This window comes from Nomia melanderi, chromosome 8, assembly GCF_051020985.1.
Source record: "Nomia melanderi isolate GNS246 chromosome 8, iyNomMela1, whole genome shotgun sequence".
Classification (NCBI taxonomy): domain Eukaryota; kingdom Metazoa; phylum Arthropoda; class Insecta; order Hymenoptera; family Halictidae; genus Nomia; species Nomia melanderi.
The window spans coordinates 10,967,543-10,974,631 of NC_135006.1; the positions used below are offsets into that span (position 1 = coordinate 10,967,543).

General features: G+C 39.9%; 1 long non-coding RNA gene across 1 annotated transcript; it reads left to right on the forward strand.

Annotated features, from left to right (window-relative positions):
- The first annotated feature begins 3,877 nt into the window (after positions 1 to 3,877).
- On the forward strand, positions 3,878 to 5,282 carry LOC143174828 (uncharacterized). Its single transcript, XR_012999216.1, has 3 exons — positions 3,878 to 4,103; positions 4,804 to 5,081; positions 5,186 to 5,282. It is a non-coding gene; the product is annotated as an uncharacterized LOC143174828 (long non-coding RNA).
- The last annotated feature ends 1,807 nt before the right edge of the window (positions 5,283 to 7,089 follow it).

Sequence of the window (7,089 nt, forward strand, 5' to 3'; positions counted from 1 at the left end):
CAATTCCTCGCTCGAATTCCTCCTGTGCCACGAGATACGGATGATTTTATTACAGACAGACACGCTTCGGTCTCGATAAACATCTGGCGAATTTATCTTCTGGTAAATCGGAGGCGGACCCGTCGACATATTTTACGGTCCAGCCGGCCGATACCGATCTACCACTGGACTCGAATATAGTACACGCGGATATATGGAAATCAGAATTCGGATTAGCAAATAAGGTGAAAAGAAAGATCGGTGGAAGGAACCAGTTTTTAAACGTCTTTGGATGGGGTCCTCCTCCTTGTTTCTTCTTCCATTCTCTTTCGTACTTCGTCTTCTATTCCCCTCCTCTTTCTCCATCTCCTCCTCCTCCTCCTCCTTCGGCGTCTTTTCCTCGTTCGTCCTCCTCCCCCAGCTCGCTCCCTCTTTCAGGGCTGTCTGTCTTTGCATTCGGCAAAGGGAATACACGGTTGCAGTTCGAACTTTGTTCTGGCGCTTGACACCGAGTCTCCATTGACTTGTCGACGTACCAGACTCGCCTTAACACGTCGACTGCCACGAGAATTTCTAGCGTTTCGAATAGTATTACTTATTCTTTAATAACAAAAGCAAATGATATTGAAAATACTTATTAACGGTTTAATATCACAGTAGTCATATTACGCTATGATCTAGCTACTTATGTTACTAAATATTTTTATTTAAAATCAAGTTTCGCATTGTAATTGTTCTTCAGCAATTTGGAAGCTCCGGTCATCAGTGACCACCGTGGCAGTCAACGTGTTAACACTAAACGTACCAGATGGGTCAAAATGACCCATTCCTGGCGTCTTCTGTTTGCAATTATTAAAAAGATAACAAACGCTTCTCTGAGAAATTATTAAAGAAATCGATTTATCAATACGAAAGCTGAATTGGAAATCAATTGAAGTCTCGATAGACGCGCTCTTGGAGTTTCTATAGAGGAATTTCAAAAAGTCAATTTGACTGGTCGGTAGTTAAGTTAATTGTTAGTGTTAAGTAGCTCGAGTACACGGAGGAATTCGAATAGAATCCTTCTTTAACACTAGATTTACGAGTCAATTTCACTCGTATTGAATTTTATAAACATTATAAACATTGGTAAATGTTTGGCTCGATTTTTATTGATTCAATTATGTGATCACGGTTCCTAATAATATGTTTTTAAACATTTGTTTTAGATTTGAAAGGGAAAACATAAAGATTTCTGGGAACAACAGAATAAACTGTACAATAAATGTCTGTAAATCTAGCGTTAACACTAGAACTACCGATCACCAACTGATTTTTACAAACTTCTTTCTGATAACCATAAGCTGCGTTTATTAAGATTTCAATTGACTTGTATCTCAGTTTTGCTATTACAGAATTAGTTTCGTTAATCATTTCTCGCGGATATGTCTGTACCTTTTCAATAATTGTGAAAGAAGGAATCAGGAATAAGTCATTTTGACCCATCAGGTAGCTCTAGTGTTAACTTCAATGGCCGAGGTTTGCTAGTCGCGTATGACTGGACACTTTTTCGTCTCCATCTCTGTAAAAACTGTCCGGCGACTGCTATAAGCAGTGTTCGTTTTCTAAGTGTGCTGTTGCGCTTAATATTAGAACTACCAAGTCAAACTGTCTTTTTGAAATTTCTCTGTAGAAACTAAATAGCGCAGCCATTGAGACTTTGATTGATTTGCACTGTAGTTTCTGTATTACTAAATCAATTTCTCTAGTAGCTTCCCAGAGAAGCATCCTTTATCTTTTCAGTAATTGGAGAAAAGGAAATCATGAATCATTCTGACCTATCGGATAGTTCTAGTGTTAACACTTAGGCTACCGTCTAAAAAGAACTATAATGAACTTGGTTGAAAATTTTGTTTTGTAAAAAGAAGAACCGTGTTTGATGAACTGTAAATGATCCCACTTTAAGGCTTAGTAAACAATAAACGAGAAGATGAACAAAATAAAAGGCAATAGGTTGGTAACTGAAAAGTGGGAAATCTGCCCATTCGGTTGGCTAATTTTGTATCCGATCCTCCATCCTATTAACAGGACTTTTCTCGCTTCCCGTTTGATAAAATCTTTTCTTTTCCGATCTTTGGACCCAGTTAACACGTCTCGTCGTCTTCGTGCCGCAATGAATCTGCCAATCCTACAAACATTCAGTTCCTTAACACTAAACTTACCAGACAGTTCAAAATGACCCATTCCTGATTCCTTCTTTTTTGCAATTGTTAAAAAAGTAACAGATATTTCTCTGAGAAATGATTAAAGAAATTGATTTAGCAATACGCAAGCTGAATTATAAATCAATTAAACTCTGGGTAGATGCAACTTTGGAGTTACAATAGAGGAATTTGGAAAAGTCTAATAAACAATATATTCAATTGTCTCCTCCTTTGGCAAACTGTAAACGCTTAACACATTAAGCGCCGTGTTAGTCACTGCTGACTGATGCTTCTGAATGACTAGAAAACAATCGTAACATACAAGCTAACCAATGTGAAATGAAAATGTTTAACACGTTGAGTATCGCACGATTTTGCTGAGAAAAATATAGCAAATGAAAATAATGTAATATCAACTTATATAATTGAATTACGTTACTATCACTGTAGATTTATCTTGTTGGATGTCACTGTATTACTTATAATATAGAACAGTTTTCAAGTTTAATCGAATGAATTATAGTGAATCGATTTTGGGTCACCGGTGACCCTCATGGTATCCAATCTGTTAATAACGTAACTAAGTTGATAATAGTGTAATTAATAATTCCTGCTTTTCTCTGCTACAAAAGGAAAATTCTACGGGAAAACGCTTAAAGATTTTCGTGGCGCTCAAAGTCTGCTTTTCACCCGGGAACGAGATAGAGAAACGATCGACTCGTCGAAACATCTCGAATCTTCGAGGGTGAACAAACTCGAAGCATGGAATTGTTACACGATTCTTTTCGCCATCCGTTCTTGGCCACGGTATTCTTCCCGTCCAATGTTTGACCGGATTTCCATGGTCGTTTTGTAATCCGTTACAAAGGCCGGTTCGTTAAGTGCCCCCGGTCTACGGGACACGCACGATTTTACATTCCGCCGGTTGTATGTGTCTGCCAGTACGATCCGCGAAGATTTTTCGCGCCTCCCGTAGATCGAAGACACTTCGCGACGCGTTGATCTTCCGAGGAACGCAGCATTGCGCGGGACTTTCTACAAACAGGTGCGGTGAAGCGGTGAACGCACACAAGTGTCGTAAAATGTACATACAAGGTGTTCCTTAACGTACGGTCACGCGAAATCAACGACTGACCGGAGGAATTCTCGAATTCATTGAAAGATAACTCATTGTTAAAGAGAACGATGATCTTTCCAGTAGCTTTCCTTTATTTTATTACCCTAGACTCTTCGCTGTTAACACCAGAGCTACCAGGTAAGTCAGAATGACCCATTTCTGATTTCTTTTTATACAATAACTGAGAAGATACATATGAAATATAAACCAATTGAAATCTTGATAAACACACAGTTACAAGTTTAATAAAGAAATTTGGAAAAGTCAGTTTAACGCTTAGCCAACCGAATGAGATCTCCCACTTTCAGTTAGCAACGTATTACCTTTTATTCTGTTTATCTTTTCTCTTGGTTGGTAAGTCTTGACGTGGGATTGTTTGCAATTCATCAAATATGGTTCTTGCTTTTACAAAAGAAGGTTTTCAACCAAATTAATTCAATGAGTTCAATTGAAGATAATGGAAGAGGTTGTAGTTATAGTTCTTTTTAGGCGGTCGCCTAAGTGTTAAGTGCTTGGTAGTTCTAGTTGAACGCATCGCTAAGAAGACAGCTGTTTAACGAGCGAAAGAAGGTTCCGTCAGTCGTTTGCTCACCGAAATCAACGCGAAAGTAGAAAACAGCCGCATGTAATGGCTCGCTCGTGGACTGCATCGCTATTTCCGAACGCAGCGCTCGAATGGTCCTCGGTCGATGAATAATACATGATACCCGATAGACGGGGCCCACTGTGGCCTCAGCTCGTCAGCAGTGAACTGTCTTCGGCAAGAGATGTGCTTAATTCGCGGATAAAAGCTGTACTTAATTCGAATACGGTCGGATACATTAGTACAGTACTTTTATAATGAACTTGGACATTAATTGGTACATTCTAAATATTCCTAACTCCGCGATGTACAAGTACAGCGATAATTGCGCCACTCATTAGCTAAATCGGCTAATTCCACGAAGCAACAAGTAGAAAGTCGTGCAACGGTATACCTTGACTTTGAAAATGTCTAACACGGTGGCTGCCACGTCACCGATGGCCGGAGCTTCCAAACTACTCGGTAATAATTATAATTCTTCGGTTAACTAATGTCGAATGAAAATATTTCATTGCGTAAATTACTAGGTGACAATGTAAACTACGCATTGCGATACCAAATAATAATTAACTGTTCCTCTTTATCTTCGCCACGAAAGAATAAGCGTCACATAAAACTCTGAAGGTTTCCGTGGCAGTCGACGTGTTAACACTAGCTTTACGTTTATTCGACGGTTTATTCTATTATTCCTATGTAAATTAATATTCGTTAGTCCAGACCTTAGAAATCAGGGACTTAAAAACAAATCACTACGATACATATTCGCGTAATTGCATGAATCAAAATCGAAGTTTACCAACTAAGGTTTATAAAATTCAGTATACGTCAGATTGACGCATTCCGTGAATCTAATGTTAAATGGAGAACACGAAGCCAAGTGCTCGAGCGATGAGAATCGCAGAAACTTTTTCGGATATTCAACGAAAGAATCATTTATACAGATGCGCCTTGTGCCGTGTGCGCGCGCGCGCGCGCCAGCGCGACGGATCCCCGTGTCAACAGAACAAGCCTATGTTTCCAAGGTGTTCCGGATAATCCGTTCGAGGGGACGCGAGTTAACCGGCAGTGGTTTTTAACGTGCGGGCCGTTCACGGCGACGATCCGCGGTTGAGGAGTCTCGAAAGTCTTCGAGAGGCGATATCTTCATTTTTAAAGGTCACGCCGGCCCGGGAATCACCGGGGGACGGCGGGGGCTATTTCTGGCCCCGTCGTGCAACAGGTTTAACAGAACGCTCAATGAATAGTTGATAATAGTGTCCATTGTGGGCCGCGTGTCGTGGGACGGGCACCATCTAACAAATGGCCCATTGTTATCTGTTACAGGCTCTTTGGTTTTTCCTCTTGCTTCTGCTCCGTCGCGTTCCTCCGGCCGTCCTTCTCGCCGTGCACGGAACGGCCGTGCACACACAGGTAAATCACGAACCGGCGAAACCATCTCACGTTCGGGGGAGGAGGGGAGGGGAGGGGCTATTATTACGCCGTTTCGCCGATTGAAAAATACACGCGGTCTTTTGCCCAGCCCGTAATCGACAGCCATAAAATATCATTTTTTCTATCGTTCGAATTTCGCGCGCGATACCTTGGACCGAATTGAAGTTAATACTGTACACGGTGGTAATCATTTTCGGGTACCCTTGGTTCGCTGAAATGATTTCTCCTCGTGCACGCGAATTCGCGTATCGGCTAATTGCTCCCTGGAGATTTAGGGATTTCACTGGAATGAATTATCGCGTTCGATAACGGAATGTGTATTATTACGTACAATATAATTTCATTGTTCGCGATCAATGTTTTTGAAGGAGTAATTGGAAGTGAGGAATGATTTGAATTTACTGAAAATGTGTAAATATATGGTACGGATCTTTCGTTCTTGACCCTTTGCACTCGGATGCTTTTTACTAGAAACTATCGACTTTTGATGATACATGGACGACATTTTCTGAAAGGAACTAATGAGAAAATATATGTAATTTAACACTAGAACCACCGTACCAGTCAAAATGACCGGTTTCGATTTGTTTGATTCGCGATTACTGATATCTTAAAAGCATTCAATATTCGAAATGATCTTGAAAATATATAGTTTCATTTGAATGCTGTAATGAATCTCTGGAGAAACTGAAAATAATCTATTGTTACAATTTTTACAGGGATTGCATATTAATCGCATCAAATGCTCGGTAGTTCTAGTGTTAAGAAGCTAATTTATATAAATATCTCATGTATTGATGCATTAATTTTTAATTTTGCTATATCAAATCAAATCAAATCATATCAAGTCACCACTCGAGTGCAAAGGGTTAAATAAAAATATTCGAATTACTTGATCATATTTATATGATGAGACCGAACCTTGTCATCGTTCGAAAACCATTTTGCTTCCAAAATAGAATCTATCAACACTGGAACCACCAGATGGGTCAAAATCATCCATTTTAGGTTTCTTTTGCAATTATGGGAAAGGCACAGACGATATTCCCAGAAATTATTCAAGAAATTGATTTAGATAAATACAAACTAAAATATAAGAGAATCGAAAACCCAATAAATGTATTTTTACAAGTTTTATAAAAAGTTGCAGAACAATCAATTTTACTGGTCGGTAGTTTCAGTGTTAAAGTACTCGCGAAAGATTCAATTACACTTAACCAAGATTCAAAACTATCTTGTCTACTTAAAAAAAAAAGAAGTAAAGCTGTTACTTCTTTTTTTTACCACATACTCGTGAAGCTGTCCAGCCAGACTTGAACCTGCAATTACACTTTATTTCACCTCTAATAATTGCCTAATTGACTTTTTTTCGACCATATGAACGCACAGCTATTCTGTCTATAAGATATCTCGAAATACACGCTTGTAGTGTTAAATTCTTTGTAAAATATGTAAGCACGCTACAAGAGAAAAATCACGGTATAACTTTTACGCGCGGTAAGTGGCGGGCAGACGAAAAGGGTGAGGCCTGAGATAATCGATTTCATGGGTATCGGAATCGCCGCGCGGGTAATCAATTTTTAGAGGTAAAGATACTCGCGCTCGCCTAATAGCTGGACGAAATTAGAGGATATTCGATAAACGCGTCGCTGTTATATTACGGCCGGCTGCGGCGCGGATAACAGATCTCGCCGATACAACGTACAATTGATCCCGAGCGGGTATTATACGTGGCTCAGGAACGGGAAAGCGAGTCCTCCGGGGGCCGTCCGGCAGGGCACGGTTGGTGCCGGTTT